The sequence below is a fragment of the Malania oleifera genome, chromosome 12, assembly GCF_029873635.1.
Source record: "Malania oleifera isolate guangnan ecotype guangnan chromosome 12, ASM2987363v1, whole genome shotgun sequence".
NCBI classification, from domain to species: domain Eukaryota; kingdom Viridiplantae; phylum Streptophyta; class Magnoliopsida; order Santalales; family Ximeniaceae; genus Malania; species Malania oleifera.
This window is the reverse complement of record NC_080428.1, coordinates 27,561,560-27,581,921: the sequence shown is the minus strand read 5'-3', so window position 1 is coordinate 27,581,921 and position 20,362 is coordinate 27,561,560.

Below are 20,362 nucleotides of genomic sequence, written 5' to 3'. Positions count from 1 at the left end.
GGATTTTGATATTGTATAGTATATATATGTGAATGGTTATATAATATGTGTTCCCGCTGCTTAGGTATGGATGTAGATACACACACACACACACACACACACACACACATATATATATATATATATATATAATTGGAAAGAATTTTGAGGACGTTACATAGGATCATAACCCAAAAATAATCTGACCCTAGTTCACCTACATACCCTTCAGACAAGATAGTTTCGTCAATCTCTACTACTGCGGAGCACGGTCCACCTGCCCATCTAGATTTCCTGAAATGTTTGTAATGCTGGGGTGAGACACCTCTCAAAAAGGGAGATAAACTAATATCAGTGTGTGGCAACATGAGTATTTTTCGTGATATATATATATATATGTATATATATATATATAAACAGTACATAATTCATATATAGTAAAAACAGTTTGTATCATATCTAAATAAAACATGATTTGTCATAACATAGGTTAACATACTAAATTTATGTACAGTAAAATCAACTTATAGGATTATACCATACTTGAAATATTACCCAGGATAGATAGATAGTTAGTTATCATCATGTCTTACCCCCCACATAACATGGTTATACAGCCCAAAGGTGGGACCTAGCAATGGCTGATCGACCATACTAAGTCAAACATAGGTGTGTAAGTATGATGGGCCTATTCCACTTGTGCCAGACTACCAGGGGAACTACGACACTCCCATAAAGTCACATCGACTGTCATCTCCCACACTTTATATAAGATGTGTGGTAGCACTAACGTAAACATAAACGTAAACGTAAACATACAGCTATGGTATCGTGCTTTGTGAAACTAAACTAAGCTATCCGGGTACATTTCATGATATTGAACATAGCAGTTTCATATTTCAGAGTAAAACATGACATGATAATATTTTCTTGAATCTTAACATAACATGCATAATTACGGCATTTTATGCCGTCATATCATAACGTAAAAATCATGACACTGATGTCGGCATAATATGACGTACTTGTACATGAAATTCTTGCAATTATTAACATAATATTCTTAAAACCATAGCTTTTGTACTATTTTCATGGTTTTCTTGAAAACTGCTATAACATGTTTATCTTGGAAAAATCATAATATTTCAAAATAACATAATTTTCATGGAAATATTATACTCATGCCACACAATATAAGTAGCCTTCTAAAATCATAATATGTTTTTGAAATCTTTTTTTTATAAAATGTGTTAAAATCATTTCCCTATTCAACTGCAGTATTCTCAAACATAGTTTTATAACATACATATTTTCCTAAAAATAAATGTTGTATAATAATAAATAATTTCATGAAAAATGCTGACTTAATTTATCCCCTTACCTGACTTATTGAGAAGCCTACAAACTTAACCAAACCTACTCCTGTGGTGTTCTCAGCTTAACACCCTAAAATTACATTTTCCCCCAACAAAGCTTTAGTATTATTCTATCTAAAGCATAATTCTTAGTCCAGAAACACCAAATACCTTATAAAACATCAAATAACTAACTTACCCATATTTTGGGATGGTGCCCAAGTTGGCCTAACCAACGAACTACTCCAGCAGACTTGAAGAGAATCTTCCCAGGAGTAGCATGGTGGCTTTCGATCATCGAACCAATAAGAATCGAAGCTTAAAATCTAGAGAGAAGTCAGAGGGTGAATTTTAGAGAAAGAAAGTGAGGATGCATGTAGGTTTCTTGCGGGAAAATGTGATTTTTGGCCTTATATAGAGTGTTGTCCACGTGGCCTCGCCAACGAGTTTCAGGCCTTGAGAATAACCCTCTCAGTAAGGTCTCATTGACGAGACACGCGTCCACTTCGACGAGCCTAAGAAGCCTATTTATCGATGAGCACTCTGCACTCGTCGACGAGACCCTACTGAATCCCCTTTTTGAAAAATCTTTTTTCTCTCCTTTCTTTTATTATTTAATTACTATATTTCTTTGGGTCTCTACATTCTCCCCTCCTTATAAAATTTCATCCTCGAAATTTACTTTCTGTATTGAAACACCATCCTTTGAAGAAAATGGACTACTTATTTTATTACTTACCCTCACTTGTGGCAGAGGAATACCGTGGTTACATTCAAGGTTTTGGGAGATTACAAATACATAAAATAAAAATTCTCCTAAACCAAAAGTACTACCTACTATTAGAAAATTATTATATGTACTAACTAACCTACAAAAAAGAAACTTAACATACTTACCTACATCTTTTCCAGATTACTGTTGATCCCCACTAAATAGATGTGGGTATTTCTATCATATTTATCCTCAAGCTCCCTTGAAGTTTCTTCCACCGCATGATTCCTCCACAAGGCTTTCACTAATGGAATTCTCTTATTACGCAATTCCTGTTCTTTCTTGTCTAAGATCTGCACTGGTATCTCCTCATAATCCAGTGATTCTCTGAGTTCTATCCCTGCATAATTGACCACAAGGGAGGGATTTAGGACGTATTTTCTCAACATAGAAACATGAAACACGTCATGTATTTTGGATAAAACTGGTGATAAAGCTAGTCGGTAGGCAACTAACCCCACCCTCTCAAGTATCTCGAAAGGGCCACTAAACCTAGGGCTCAGCCTACCCCTCCTCCTAAACCTCCTATTATCTTTCAACGACACTATTTTCAGAAATACATGGTCTCCCACTTCGAATTCCAACTTTCGGTGATGATTATCAGCGTAGCTTTTTTGCTGACTCTGAGCTGCACTGATTCTATCTCTAATAAGTCAAACTTTATCATATGCTTGCTGCACTATTTCTGATCCCAAAACTTGCCTCTCACCTATCTCATCCCAGTATAGAGAAGAATGACATCTCCTACCATATAGTGCCTCGTAAGGTGCCATGTTGATGCTGGTCTGATAACTGTTATTGTATGCAAACTCTACCAGCGGTAGATACTGGGTCCACTAAACCTAGGGCTCAGCCTACCCTTCCTCCTAAACCTCACAGTACCTTTCAGCAACATTATTTTCAAAAATACATGGTCTCCCACTTTGAATTCCAACTTTCGGTTATGATTATCAATGTAGCATTTTTGCCGACTCTGAGCTGCACTGATTCTATCTCTAATAAGTCAAACTTTATCATACGCCTATTGTACTATTTCTAGTCCCAAAATTTGCCCACCTATCTCACCCCAGTATAGAGGAGAACAACATCTCCTACCATATAGTGCCTTGTAAGGTGCCATACTGATGTTGGTCTAATAACTATTATTGTATGCAAACTCTACCAGCGGCAAGTACTGGGTCCAACTACCCTTAAAATCTAGCACACATGCCCATAGCATATCCTCTAATATCTAAATCATCCTCTCTGACTGCCCATCCGTCTAAGGATGAAACGTCGTGCTGAATGATAACTGAGACCCCAGAGCCTTTAGCAGACTCTTCCAAAACCGTGACGTGAAATGTGGGTCTCAGTCTAATACTATAAAAACTGGCACACCATGCGATCATACTATCTCTTGAATATATATTTCTATCAATCTGTACATGGAGTAGTTAAATTTAATAGGGATAACATGAGCAATCTTCATCAATCGATCTACGACCACCCAAATAGCATTCTATCCCTATCGCACCTGTAGTAAACCAGTCAAGAAGTCCATAGAAATGTGATCCCATTTCCACTCTAGGATTTAAAGTGGTTGTAGCTTACCCGCTAGCCTCTAGTGCTTAGCCTTAACTTGCTGGCATGTCAAAAATTGCTGCACAAATTCAGCTATCTCTCTCTTCATGCTGCTCCACCAGAAATACTCTTGTAGATCCCTATACATTTTAGTGCTACCGGGATATATCGTGTACAGGGACCTGTGAGCCTCCTCAAGGATCGCCTTTTTGATATCCTCATCTATAGGCACGCACAATCTGGTATGAAACTGTAGAGTTCCATCATCTGAAATACTGAACTCCTCCCCCTATCCTTCCTGTACCTTCTCTATCAACTCCATCAACTCTGCGTCATTCTTTTGGGCTGCTTTAATCTTTTCGTGTAGGGTAGGCTACACCACCAGGTTAGCAATAAATGCCTGGTGATAACTTTCTACTAACTCCATGCCAAGCTTCTCCAAGTCCATCTGGATCAGGCACTGAATTTATGCTACTGACAATGGTGCTATCATAGACTTTCGGTTCAGCGTATTAGCCACCACATTTGCTTTACCTGGATGGTAACTGATGGTGTAGTCATAATCCTTGATGAGCTCTAACCATATTTTTTGCCTCATGTTCAGCTCCTTCTATGTGAAGAAGTACTTTACACTTTTGTGGACTGAAAATATTTCACATCTTTCATCGTACAGTTAATGCCTCCAAATTTTCAGTGCATGAACCACTACAACCAATTCTAGATCATGAGTGGGATAATTCTTTTTATATTCTTTCAATTGTTTGGAGGTATATGCAACTACTCTGCCTTGCTGCATCAATATACACCTGAGCCCCCTTAAAGATGCGTCACAGTAGATCACGTATCCATCACCTCCTGATGGAATGGTTAATACTAGTGTAGTGACGAGCCTCTACTTCAATTCCTGGAAGCTCTGCTCATAATTGTCATCCCATTCAAACTTGAAATTCTTTCTAGTTAGTCGTGTTAGAGGCCCTAATAATGCTGAGTATCCCTCTACAAACCGATGGGAATATCCCGCCAGTCCTAAGAAACTCTTGACTTCCTGCACATTCATTGGCCTGACCCAATTCACCACTACCTCTATTTTGCTAGGATCTACCAAAATTCCATCCCTTGTTATAACATGCCCCAGAAATGCAACTTTCTCTAACCAAAATTCACATTTTCTAAACTTGGCATACAATTTCTTTTCCCTGAGCATCGAGTAGACCAATATGTCATCAATGAAAACCATAATGAATTGGTTTAAATACTGGTGAAAGATTCTATTCATCAAATCCATGAATACAGCAAGAGCATTCGTTAGACCAAATGATATAACTAGAAATTCATAATGCCCATACCTGGTCTTGAAAGTTATCTTTGAAATATCTTCAGTTTTAACTTCCACCTGATGATAACCTGATCTGAGGTCAATCTTGGAATAGACCCATGTACCCTGAAGCTGATCAAATAAGTCATCTATACGGGGTAGAGGATACATGTTCTTAATTGTTACTTTATTTATTTTCCTATAATCTATACACATCCTCATAGACCCGTTCTTCTTTTTTCAAATTACATTGAAGCTCCCCATAGGTTTGTAAGTACGATGGGCCTGTTCCACCTGCATTGAACTGCCAGGGGAACTATGACACTCCCATAAAGCCACATCGATTGCAATCTCCCACACTCTACATAAGATGTGTGGTAGCGCTAACATAAATGTAAACGTACAACTACGATACCGTGCTTCGTAAAACTAAACTAAGCTATCGGGTTGTGATAACATATAATACATTTCATGATATTGAACATAACAGTTTCATATTTCAGAGTAAAACATGACATGATAATATTTTCTTGAATCTTAACATAACATGCATAATTACGGCATTTTATGCCGTCATATCATAACGTAAAAATCATGACACGGGCGTCGACATAACATGACGTACTTGTACATGAAATTCTTGCATTTGTTAACATAATATTCTTAAAACCATAGTTTTTGTACTATTTTCATGATTTTCTTGAAAACTGCTATAACATGCTTATCTTGGAAAAATCATAATATTTCAAAATAACATAATTTTCATGAAAATAGTATACTCATGTCACACAATATAAGTAGCCTTCTAAACTCATAATATATTCTAAAATTATTATTTTTTTTTTATAAAATGTGTTAAAATCATTTCCCTGTTTAACAGCAGTATTCCCAAACATAGTTCTATAACATACATATTTTCCTGAAAATAAATGTTGTATGATAATAAATAATTTCATGAAAAAGGTTGACTTAATTTATCCCCTTACGTGACTTACTAAGAAGCCTACAAACTTAACCAAACCTACTCTTGTGGTGTTCCTAGTTGAAAACCCTGAAATTACATTCTCCCCCAACAAAACTTCAGTATTATTATATCTAAAACATATTTTTCAGCCCAAAAATACCAAATACCTTATAAAAATTAAAATAACTAACTTACCCAAATTTTGGGATGGTGCCCAAGCTGGCCTAACCAACGAACTACTCCAGTAGACTTGAAGAGAATCCTCCCAGGAGTAGCGTGGCGGCTTCCGATCGTCTAACCGGCAAGAATCGATGTCAAAAATCTAAAGAGAAGTTAGAGGGCAAATTTTAGAGAGAGAAAGTGAGATTGCATGCAGGTTTCTCGCAGGAAAATGTGATTTTTGGCCTTATATAGAGTGTTGTCCACGTAGACGAGCATCACCCCTCGTTGACAAGTTTCAAGCCTTGAGAATAACCCTCACAGTAATGTCTGTTGGCTTTGGTGTATTCCCAAGAAAGGGGGGGGGGGGAGGGTGAGTTGAGTATTTACAAATTACTTCCTACGTTAAACTAGATCAACAGTATTATGCAACCTAGGGTCTATCTATGCAATAATAAACCCAATCATTCACAATAAAACATACATATGCAGTAAATATAAATTGCTGAAATATAAACAATGTACACACAATATGTTATCGGGGTTCGGCCAATACTGCCTACGTCTCCGCCTCTAGCTCGCAATCCCGAGGATTCCACTAAAACTCATTTAACTGGTGGAGCAACACTGATTACAACCAAGTCAATTAATGGGGCTGACCTCAAGCAACACGCCTTATCAGGATGGCACACCTAGCTTTCCTAACCAAGTCTAAGCTAGTCCGGGACTATTTACTAGGGCTAGTCTCCCTCTTCAGGCCCACGCCTGGAATACAACAGATGTGTATAAAATTTTACTTACAAGCAAATGCTTCTTACACTAAACTGGTATGTACCAATAAACTCAATTTAATCAATGCACCTTCATGATGTATGAACTATAAGTTTGGTGCTCTATGTGTGCAATCAACACTCTGAATAATGACTTTATCTAATCAAGCATAAGAGTGTATTCTGGAACTATCTTTGAAACTATGTATCGCTATATATTAATCAAAAACTTAGGGTTTCAAAGATTACTACCAAAGTTATTCCAAATATCTCTAAACAATATTTTCTCAACATTCAAGCACAATGAGATATTTAAAAATAATCTAGTAATAATATTTTTGCACACACAAAATACAAGCACAAATGAGTCTTGCAATAACGATGCAAAGACCCGCTTAGCTATAGAATTTTTCCCACACAATATTTATCAAATTAAATCGTTGGAGAAATCCTTGCTTAACCTCCAATATGAAAATCAAATATCTTAAACAGGATTTTCAAAAGTTCAAGCACAAGAGATATTTTTGAAAAACAAGCTTTGTCAAAAATATTTTTCTTCACAACACAAGACAAGCTTTTGAGTCTTGCAAAGAGAATGCAAAGACTCACAAGCTTAAGAAGGTTTCCCACAAATGAATTTATGAATTAAATCACTAGGAACACCTCTAGGCTTAATCTCACTAAAATCAAAAATCAATGCACATATATGAGAGTATAAGCACGTATAAACTATATAGAACAACTCAAAATACTCTTTCTCAAAAGGATTTTGCAATAGAATGATCAAATGGAAGAGTATATGGCTTTGAGTATGAAGAATATGGAAGTAAGGAAGATTTTGGGTAGTAAAATTTTTGGAGAATTTTTTTCTAATCTAAAACCCTAATCACCCCTTAATTTTGCAAATGAAATGTTATATATAAAGATGGGAAGAATTATAGCCATTGGGGACATATAGGGTATTATTAGGATTGTTTTAAACCATTTAAACCCAAGTAATCCTGTTTAAAAAATTTAACCGCGGTAAAAATAATATGGCAACCCAAGAGCATCGGTCGACCGAAGGTGAGGTTCAGTTGACCAAGTTCGGTCGACCAGGTAAAATTTGAACTGGAAGTTTGGTCGACTAGACTAGGGTTCCCAAAGGCGATTTTTCATTTCCGCACAGTTCGGTCGACCATGTGGATTTAAACTAGGTGGTTTGATCAACTGGGTAGTTGGCCAAACACACATGGGAACTCGATCAACCACGTGGTTGGCTTAAGCAATAGGTGCGGTCGACCGTGTGGTCAAACTGTTGACCGGGAGAGAGTTTGGTCGATCGGGTAACTTGAATTGGACAAGGTTCGATTAACTATGCTATGGTTAAACCGTTGACTTGGTGACCGATTCGGTCGACCAAGAGATTTTAACTGTGAAAGTACGATTGACCGAACATGCATTTTTAATGCATTTCAGTCCTATTCCCCATGTATATTAACCTTATTCATATAATGATTAATGTTTAAGACTATAGGGCATATTTTTATAAATTATAGGGAGTCCTAAGGTCAATTTAGGTCTTCTTTAGGGCACCGAAAAAGTTCAGCGTCAATCGACCGAAGGGTGATCCCGAAGGTCTTTCTAAGGTCATGATTTTGGGTAGGGACCTAGAGTCGTTCTAAGGCCTTTGAGCTTGTAGTTCCTACATGCATGATATGTATTAAATATTACAGAACTTTTTCCTATTTACTACTACAGACTCGAATTGAATGAAAATATAAATTACAACATCAACTAATCTTCAGGGTGTTCAGCCTTCAAACTTTCACGTGCCATCAATGTATCTGCTAATATAAACCTGCACATGAACTAGATAGCCATTAAATACTTGAGTATTTGTCGTTATCAAAACCGAGATATGACCCATAGGGTCAACAATGTCTCATCGACAAGACATGTATCTATGTCAATGAGCCCAATAAACCTGTTCATCGATGAGCACTCTACACTCGTCGACAAGACCCTGCTGAATCCCCTTTTGAAAAATCCTTTTTCTCTCCTTTCTTTTATTATTTAATTACTATAATTCTTCGGGTCTATACACTTTTGGTTCCTTGGGCAAGGTTTTTAAAACGTTGGTGTAAGTCTCGGTAGTAGTGGTTTGGTACAAATCACTTCCTCATCACCGCTTTCATTTCAGCCCACTTCTCAATAGGTATTTCCATGTTTCTATGCCTACTAAGAAGAATTTGATCCCACCATACCAGTGCATAGTCAGTGAACTCCATAGTTTCCAATTTCACCTTCTTTTCTTCGAAGTAGTTATGACACTCACAAATGAGCTCTACATTCTCTCCCATTCAAGGTATACATCCATGTTATTTTTCCCTTGAAAAGGAGGGATCTTCATTTTGATGCTTCTGATGTTTCTATCGATGTTATCTCGACCCCTTGGCTCCCATTGAGGTTGCCACTTTTGCCTAGCACCTCGATAAACAAATCTTCCCATACCATCATGTTTATCATCACTTGCATCATTGCTACTTATATCATATTCAAATTCAGCAATCGGAGGAGTATGTGGCCTTCACCGCCTTTCATTGGATTTCCCTTTTCTTAGTCCATCAACTGCAGTGTCTTGTATATCCAATCTATCTCTGAACTCCCCAAAAATCATATTAAGTCTTTCAAACTACTGTTAAATGGCTTGCAAGGTGAAGAATGAGTCTTGTGGGGGGTTCTCATTCTCGCTAACCTTGCTGGAAGTTTCAGCGCCCACCACCTTTCTACTCATGATTTCAAACCTGCAAATAGGATATTAGAGAGAAAAGTTCCTCACTCACTCCCTTATGTGTTTACCCTCAAACAATGACACTCAATGCTCGTGTTTTGACACAATTTTTTTTGGTTTTTCCCCTCTGATACGCTCACACACTCATGCCTGTTACTACTCAGGATTTCTCTTTTAGTTCTTTAATGAACTAATCCCAAACAAACCAATAGTTCAACCAAATGCAGCAATTGAATCAATAAATTAGAAACAAGATATCAATGAAAATAACAATAGAATAACTAAATCAAGACACAAACACAACGAAGGAAAGACAAAAGAAGTCAAGAAAACAATAATGATGCAAACGAAATTAGAAGAAATTCAATGGAACAAAATAACCAACTTGACCAAGGATATATTCAAACACAAATCCAAATAATAAATTGAATAGATTTTAGAATGGGCTAAGATAAAGCCAAAGGAGAATCCGAGTTAAATGCAGCCACAAATTGCACAAACCTTCAAGCTGGTGCCTCCTCTTTTTTTTTTCTTTTTTTTTTTAATGCACAAAATGGCTTTTTTTTTTTTTTTTTGGGGTGCTCTAATTTGCCTTGTTGTGTTTTTTACAATTTCCAGCCACAAAAGATTCAATCTTGATGATGGATGATATTAAAGAAGAGATGGAAAATTTCGGAAACAAGAAAACAAGATAGGTAGATCGGATGATAGAAGAATATGAAATAAGGACAAATGATTATAAGATAAAAGAATTTTTGAAAGCAAACAACAACAAAAAAGATAGTTAGAACTTGATTTGAACCAAAGTTGTAACATCCTCAAAATTTCTCCATTTTTTTTTTAAATAAATATCTATATAATCATACCTAAGCAGTGGAGACATAAGTCATACAACCACATATACTATACAATACCAAAATTCTGAACATACAGACTATAGCCATAAAACATTTCCCTCCGGTATCATCTATCTCAAAAATACATCTCTGTGCAAAACTTACCCTACAACTAGGGCAACAAAGTAGTCACTCTATCTGCGAGCCTGCTCCACTCTCCTAACTGGCTCACCTGAAAAATGATAAAGTAATAGGGTGAGACAACGCTTAATAAGTGGAAATATGCTATTACTAGTGTGTGGTGATCAAGTCGTAAAACTATAACATTAATATATAAAACTGCATGATCTGGAAAATCTGTAAACACTTGTATAGTAGCTTAAAACATTTGTATCATCTAAACTTTCTATCATTCGTACTTCTATATCATACTATATACGACAAAAGTTGTAAAATTGTATACATATACATAACTGTTGTCTTTCTCTAGAGTTCTGTATGTCATGATTTGATCCCTCATGACAGGGTTGTGCGGCCCATAGGCGGGACTTAAATGGGTCGACCCTCCAGGTAAGTCATCATACTCCACACTACCTCAGCCCGGCCAAACTGCATCCACTCTTAAGCTTGGGACTAGTTGCTACCTCGTCAAACTGGCCCCCTTAACCCAATGAACTGGGGAGCTACATCCTCTCCGAACACAGTTTGACGGTACCCACATACTATCTGAGATATGTGGTTGCACTCTATCTGTATTAGCAACAGTACAGTGCTCTATAAACTGTATCTATCTGTAATCTTTCCATAGGGATATGATACTATATATATATCTACTCTTTTTACTGTTTTCATTTTGTTTCCAAAATAACCATAACACTAATAATCTGTATTGTAAACACTGTAATATCTGTAACATCTTGATACTATAATTGTATAATATGTCTGTATTTTCTATCTGTATAATCTATCTGTATACTCTGAGTGTTATGGCATTTAGGAAAACATAACATTCTGTAAATACTATATATACTGATCTGAATAAACAGCTGTGTGTATATATATATATCCATCTGTAAAATTATTTGAATAAAAGTATATATGTACATGCATCTGTCTGTATAACATCATATACTGAAAAATCTATATAAAATTCTACATCTAATAATATCTACTCAGGCTACACATGCTTTATAATCTCATATTCTATAAAAACTATATAATAATTTGTATACATGCAATTGTAAAATTTCTATTAATATAATCAAATCTCCTAGTGTAGCACATTTCCCTTACTTAGTTCCTAAAAAGCCCTCACTGAACTCTGGCCCTACACCCGCAGGGTTCTCCACTTAACACCCTGAAAACGATATCTTCCAGAACAAAACATCAGTATTTTCCTACATACAACATTTCCTATAATTGTAAGGAAAGCATATTCTAAATAAAGCACCTTACCCTAAATTTGGGACGAATTTCAAACCTCTTCCACCGACAATCAACCCCAGTAGTTTGGCAGAGAACTTTTCCAGGAGTGTCGTGGTGGCCTCAGATCTTCAATCTAGTGAGAAATGGAGCCAAGATCAAAGAGAGAAGGTGAGAGGTGCATTTTAAAGAGAGAGAGAGAGAGAGAGAGAGAGAGAGAGAGAGAGAGGGAGAGAGAGGGAGAGAGAGGGAGAGAGGGTTTGAGCTGAATTTTCATAAAAAAATCTGTGTTTCAACTATTTATAGGATAGGATTTGTCGACGGGACAAGTCATCTCGTCGATGAGTCCTTAAGTAATTTCGTCGACGAACCCTACCTCCTCGTCGACGAAATTCAGACTGCCCAAAAAACATGTCTTGGTATCTTCTCGTTGACGAGGCGTGGCTTCGTCGACAAGGCCTACTTATAAGCTTGTCGATGAACTCCTTGTGTTCGTCGACGAGGCCCTGTGTAAAAATCTTCTGGGTTATTACATTCAAAGTGCAACGTCATCGATGAACGCTTCGCGTTCGTCGACGAAGCCTGCTGCCTTCTTCTATTTCCTTTTCCATTTCCCTCCCTCTTTATTATTTAAATACCATTATTCTTTGGGTCATTACATTCTCCCCTCCTTATAAAATTTCGTCCTCAAAATTTACTATTCATATAACTCATCATTCTTTAAAGGCAAAACAGTCTACTTATTTTATTACCTACCCTCACTTATGGCGGAGGAATACCGTGGTTACATTCTATGTTCTCGAAGATTACATAAATAAAATTAAAAACTACTTACTAACTAAATAGTACATGTACCTGCAAAAGAAACATTACCTAACTATTTACATTATCTAATTACTCTTGGAACAAATGTGGGTATTTATTTTTAATTTCATCCTCGAGTTCCCATGAGGTTTCTTCCATAACATGATTCCTCCACAAAATCTTCACTAGCTGAATTTCTTTAGTACGCAGTTCTTGTATCTTGCTGTCTAAAATCTGTACTGGCATTTCTTCATAAGCTAGTGAATCCTTGAGTTATATCTTTGCATAGCTAATTATGTGGGATGGGTTTGGGATGTATTTCCTTAACATAGTAACATGAAACATGTCATGAATTCTAGCCAAAGCTGGAGGCAAAGCTAGCCTATAGGTAGCTGACCCTATTCTTTCTAGTATCTCTAAAGGGCCAATATACCTAGGGCTCAACTTGTCCTTCTTTCCAAACCTCATAAATCCTTTCAAAGGAGCTATCTTAAAAAATACTCTATCTCCCACATCAAACTCTAACTCTCGGCGGTGAGTGTCTACGTAGCTTTTCTACTGACTCTGTGCTATACTGATTCTTTCTTTAATTAGTCGGACCTTGTCACAAGCCTGCTGTACTATCTCTAGACCCAAAACTCGCTTTACTCCTACCTCATCCCAGAAGAGAGGAGAACGACATCTCCTACCATACAATGCTTCGTATGGAGCCATGCTGATACTAGCCTGGTAGCTGTTATTGTAGGCAAACTCGACTAATGGTATAAACTGAGTCCAACCACCTCCAAAGTCAAGAACACAAGCACGAAGCATATATTTTAGTGTCTGAATTGTCTTCTCGGTTTGTCTATCTATCTATTTGGGGATGGAAAGCAGTGCTGAATCCTAACTGTGTACCCATAGCCTCTTGAAAACTCGTCCAAAATCGTGAAGTGAACCGAGGATCTCAGTCTGAAATTATGGATATTGGTACACCATGGATATGAACTATCTCTCGAACATATATCTCTACCAATCTATCCATGGAGTAACTAACTTTAATCGGAATGAAATGAGCGGTCTTCATCAGACGATCAACAACTACCCAAATTGCATTCAACCTTTGACGTACAGGTGCTAACCCCGTAACAAAATCCATCGAAATGTGATCCCATTTCCACTCTAGAATAAACAATGGCTGCAACTATCATGCCGGTCTCTGGTACTCAGCTTTAACCTGCTGACACGTCAAGCATTGCTGAACAAACTTGGCTATCTCCCTCTTCATTCCACTCCACCAGAAATACTCTCGTAGATCCCTGTACATTTTAGTACTGCCGGGATGAACCATGTATAGGGACCTGTGAGCCTCCACCAATATAGTTATCCTGATCTCAGTATCTGCAGGAACGCATAGCCTAGTACGGAATCGCAGGGCTCCATCATCTGATATGCTAAACTTCTCTCCCTGACCATCCTGTACTCTAGCCATCACCTTTGCCAACTCCGCATCATCACCCTGAGCTGCTTTAATCTCTCATATAGCATAGGCTGAACCACTAGGCTGGCAATAACTACCTGAGGACTCTCCTCTATCAATTCTATGCTGAGCCTCTCCAAATCCATCAGAATTGAGTGCTGAATCTCCATAGCTGCCAGAACGGGTCCCCATGATTTCTTGCTCAGAGCATCTGCCACTACATTCACTTTTCCTAGGTGGTAACTAATGGTGCAGTCGTAATCTTTAATGAGTTCTAGCCACTTTCTTTGTCTCATATTTAGCTTTTTCTAGGTGAAGAAATATTTCAGGCTCTTGTGATCCGTGAAAATCTCGCACTTTCCACCATATAGGTAATGCCTCCAGATCTTGAGAGCATACACCACCGTAGCAAGCTTTAAATCATGGACAAGATAATTCTTCTTATATTCTTTAAGCTGCCTAGATGCATATGCAATAACCCTGCTATGTTGCATCAACACGCATCCAAGACCCTTCAAAGAGGCATCACTATATATTACAAACTCGTCCTCCCCTGATGGAATAGCTAATACCGGAGCTGAAACTAATCATCGCTTTAACTCCTGAAAACTCTGCTCACAGTCGTCGGTCCAATCAAACTTCATATTTTTCCTCGTAAGCCGTGTTAATGGACCTGATAGTCTGGAGAAGCCATCTACGAAGCGCCGGTAATAACTTGCTAATCCCAAAAAACTCCTGACCACCTAAACGTTGCCTAGCTTTTCCCAACTCACTACCGCCTCTATTTTACTCGGATCAACTGATACACCTGCTTCAGAGATCACATGGCTGGCTTTAACCAGAACTCACATTTCTTTAATTTTGCATACAATTTCCTTTTTTTCAGTATCTACAACACCAGCCTCAAATGATGCTCGTGCTCCTCAAAACTCCTCGAATAGACCGGTATATCATCAATGAACACAACCACAAATTGATTTAAATATTAATGGAACACCCAATTCATTAAATCCATAAATATTGTTGGTGCATTAGTCAACCCAAATGGCATTACTAAGAATTCGTAATGCCCATATCTGGTTTGAAATGCGGTCTTCGAAATATCCTCTGCTTTAACTTTCACCTGATTGTATCCCGACCACAGGTCAATTTTAGAGTAAACCTGGGTCCCTTGAAGCTGATCAAATAAATCATCGATCCTAAAGAGAGGATATTTATTCTTGACTGTCAGTTTGTTTATCTCCCTATAATCGATGCACAATCTCATGATTCCATCTTTCTTTTTCATGAATAAAATTGGCGCACGCCAAGGCGACATGCTGGGCCTAATGAAACATTTATCCAGCAATTCCTGTAACTGTTCTTTCAATTCTTTTAATTCCATTGGGGCCATATAGTAAGGTGCTTTAGATATTGGTGCAAACCCTGGCAACAGATCTATAGTAAATTCAATCTCACGATTTGGCGGCAAACCAGGCAATTCTTCTAGAAAGACGTCTGGGAACTCCCTCACTGCTGGTATGCCAGTTTGTCTTAATTCTTTTTTTGGAAGTTCTTTTATGTATGCGACATAACCTTGGCAACCACCCTGTAGCAACCTCCTCACCTGAAGAGCCAACACTAGCTGTGGTGAGGCACATACACTACCCACGAATCTGTATTCTTGCTCGTCTGGGTGTCTAAAATCACTACCTTCTGTTGGCAATCTGTACTAGTGTGATGAGTAGCTAGCTAGTCTATACCCAGTATCACATCAAACCCTTGCATATCCAGGACCACAAGATCGGCTGACAGCACTCTCTCCTGAATATTTACTGGAAAATTCCGAAGTATCTTCCTACATCTCACCATAGACCCCATTGGCGTACCCACAGACAGTTCTATATCTAATGGCTGTGTCTCTATTCTAGCTATTTTCACATATCCAGCCAATATAAAGGAATGGGTGGCACCTGTATCAAACAAAACAATAATTGTATATGGTAAAGCAGTAAGGATACCTGTAACCACATCTACAGCTGTCTCGGTGTCTCCTGGGGTCAACACATAAACCCTCATCGGCGCGGTATTTCTCTGCTGACCTCCGCGGGGTGCCTGGTATCTTCCCCAAAATGGCCTAGGAGCCGGTACATAACCTGGTGTCATTTGACAGGATCGAGCCATATGACAGAGTCTCCCGCAGCGGTAGCAAACATTCTCCCCCAGCCGACATTCACCCAGGTGTCTTCGTCCACATCTGGTACAAATGGTGGGAGGCTGACCACCCTGAAATCCACCCTGCTCTACCATATGTCTCTGATCTCCGCCAGATCTACCTCCTCTCCAAGGGCCTTGGTTAGGACCCGCCTGAAAGCTCGAGGGTGCGGTCCTCTTCTTCTGACTTTGTGTCTCAGTCTTTTTCGGCAAACTCTCCTCTGCTATAATGGCCTTGTCAACCAATTCTGCAAAATCCCAGATCTTCAGTATTGCCACCTGCCTGTAAATATCTCGCCTCAAATTCCTCTCGAACATTCTGACCTTCTTTACTTCATCGGGGACAATAAATGGGCAGAAATGCGAGAAATCGATAAATCTCGCCACATACTGCTGGACTATCAATGACCCCTGGGAAAAACTCAGAAACTCCTATACTCAGGCCTCTCTGACTGAGGCAGGATAGTATCTATCGAAGAATACATCCCTGAAACGGGCCCAGGTCATCGAAACTGGAGTTGTCATCTGCTCCTCCAATAGTCTAGTGGTCGTCCACCATCTCTTAGCCTCCCCTACCAGTCTATATGTAGCGTACAGAACTCTCTGCTCGTCGATGCAATGAAGTACTGTCAGAATCTTCTCTACCTCCTGCACCCAGTTCTTAGCAACTGTAGGATTAGCCGCTCTAGAAAAGGCTGGCAGATTCATCTTCATAAATTTTTCTATGGTACATCCCTGAACTGGAGATGGACTTCCTTGCTCTCTAGAGCTCCGTGCTATCTCAGCCATAACTTTCTGAGCCACACTACGTAGCACAGCATTTGAATTCGCACCTCCTACATCAGAAGGCTCGACACCATCATCCCCACTAGCGTGAGTGCTACTGCTTCCTAGGTCCATCCTGCAAATATAGAGAACACCGTTTCAGAATCTTATTTGTCATAGAGACCTAAGTTATTCCATTTAACTAAAACTTCAAATTCTCTATTAACCATCCCTCATGATTCTAACCCCAAATCAAATCCTGCAATCTAAACACATGACTCGTCAACAGTTTACTATGGTTTTCCTGGAATCGTCACCCCAGGAGAAACACGAAAACTACCACAAAAGTCCTATATTTGGATCACAGAATAAAACCTTAATTCCTTTCCTAAATTCTGGAATTATTTTCCGCTGCACTCTAAAGTCTGCAGAACCTAGGAACCTAGGCCCTGATACCAAAATGTAACATCCTCAAAATTTTTCCTTTTTTTTTTTTTTTATAAATAAATATCTATATAACCATACCTAAGCAGCAAAGACATAAGTTATACAACCACATATACTATACAATACCAGAATTATGTACATACAGACCATAGCCATAAAACATTTCCCTTTGGTATCATCTATCTCAAAAATACATCTATGTGCAAAACTTACCCTACAACTAGGGCAACAAAGTAGTTACTCTATCTGCGAGGCCTAGCTAGCTCACTTAAAAAATAGTAAAATAATAGGGTAAGACAACGCTCAGTAAGTAGAAATATGTTATTACTAGTGTGTGGTGACCGAGTCGTAAAACTATAACATTAATATATAAAACTGCATGATCTGGCAAATCTGTAAACACATGTATAGTAGCTTAAAAAATTTGTATCATCTTAACTTTCTATCATTCATACTGCTATATGATACTATATATGAAAAAAGCCGTAAAACTGTATATATATATACATAACTGTGCTCTTTCCGTGGAGCTCTGTATGTCATGATTTGACCCCTCATGACAGGGTTGTGCTGCTTGTAGGCGGGACTTATCTGGTCGGCCCTCCAGGTAAGTCATCATACTTTACACTACCTCAATCTGGCCAAACTGCATCCACTCCTAAGATTGAGATTGGCTGCTACCTCATCAAACTGGCCCCCTCAACCCAGTGAACCGGGAAGCTACATCCTCTCCAAGCACAGTTTGATGGTACCCACACACTATTTGAGATATGTGGTTTCACTCTATCTGTATTAGCAATGGTACCATACTCTATAAACTGTATCTGTCTGTAATCTTTCCACAGGGATACGATACTATACACACACACACACACACACACACACACACACACACTCTTTTTACAGTTTTCATTATGTTTCCAAAATAACCATAACACTAATAATCTGTATTGTAAATACTGTAATATCAGTAACATCTTAATACTATAACTATATAATCTTTCTGTATTTTCTATTTGTATAATCTATTTGTATACTGTGAGTGTTATGGTATTTAGGAAAACATAACATTCTGTAAATACTATATATACTGATCTGAATAAACATCTATGTGTGTGTGTGTGTGTGTGTGTGTGTGTGTATATATATATATATCCATCTGTAAAACTATATAATAATTAGTATACATGCAACTGTAAAATTTCTATTAATATAATCAAATCTCCTAGCATAGTATATTTCCTTTACTTAGTTCCTGAAAGCCCTCACTAAACTCCGACCCTACACCCACAGGGTTCTCCACTCAACACCCTGAAAACGACATCTTCTAGAACAAAACATCAGTATTTTCCTACATACAATATTTCCTATAACTGTAAGGAAAACATATTCTGAATAAAACACCTCATCCTAAATTTGGGATGAATTTCAAACCTCTTCCACCGATGATCAGCTACAGCAGTTTGGTAGAGAACTTCGCCAGGAGCGTCGTGGTGGCCTCAGATCTTCAATCCAGCGAGAAATGGGGCTAGGATTGAAGAGAGAAGGTGAGAGGTGCATTTTAGAGAGAGAGAGAGAGAGAGAGAGAGAGAGAGAGAGAGAGAGGGTTTGAGCTGAATTTTCATCAAAAAATCCGGGTTTCAACTATTTATAGGGCAGGATTCATCAACGGGACGCATCATCTTGTTGACGAGTTCTTAAGTAATTTCATCGACGAACCCTACCTCCTCGTCGAGGAAATTCAGACTACCCAAAAACCCTTCTCGGTATCTTCTCATCGATGAGGCGTGACTTCGTCGACGAGGCCTACTTATGCGCCTGTCGATGAACTCACTGTGTTCGTTGGCGAGGCCCTGTGTAAAAATCTTCTGGGTTATTACATTCAAAGAGCAACATCATAGACGAACGCTTCGCGTTTGTCGACGAAGCCTGCTTCCTCATTTGTTTCTGTTTCCATTTCCCTCCCTATTTATTATTTAAATACCATTATTCTTCAGGTCGTTACAAAAGCTTCGATGCCAAATGATGCGAAACCCCAAGAATGAACATTCGGAGACCCCAAATCAAATTTATCAAAATTTCAAACCCAAAATAAGATTCGACATGGTAGTGGATCCTTGACCTATTGCTTGACGTGAAACACAAACCAAGAATATCAAATTAATGGATGAATGCCACAAAGGTGGCACATTTGATAAGTTCGGTGAAAGTTCAATGAAGAACTTGAAGAGAAATAAGCCTCACTTGGAATTGTATTCAACCAAAAAAATGTTCCCCTCAATACAATAGTGAGTTGGCTACTTATAGAAAATAAAAGAAACCCATGACATCAGCCCAGCCAATAAAAATAAGTTGTGACATCAATCTGACCAATAAAATAGGCCCATATAACCTTAAACATGCCATGTCATTTAATGAAACATGTGCAAGTCACATGTCATGCTTAATTGACACAATTGGCCCACTATTTAGCCCATACTTTAATTAAAACAATAAAAATTCCCCCAAAATAGCCTCTATTGGTTTAAGGTTCTAGCTTTACACGTCTTTAGACAATTTACCATCTTAGGCTCTTCAAGAAAGTCCTTTTCTTTAGTGTCCATGGCCCTCATTGACTCTTACTTAAGCAACTTCTCAATTAGTCCTTGCGTAGCCTCCTTGACCTTCTTGGCTCTAGCTCTTGTGATGTGGCATGTGCAGATCATCCTGTGTAATCGAAGCTTGTTGGTTCATATCAGTTAGAGTTTAGAAAGAAGAGAGAGAGAGAGAGAGAGAGAGAGAGAGAGAGA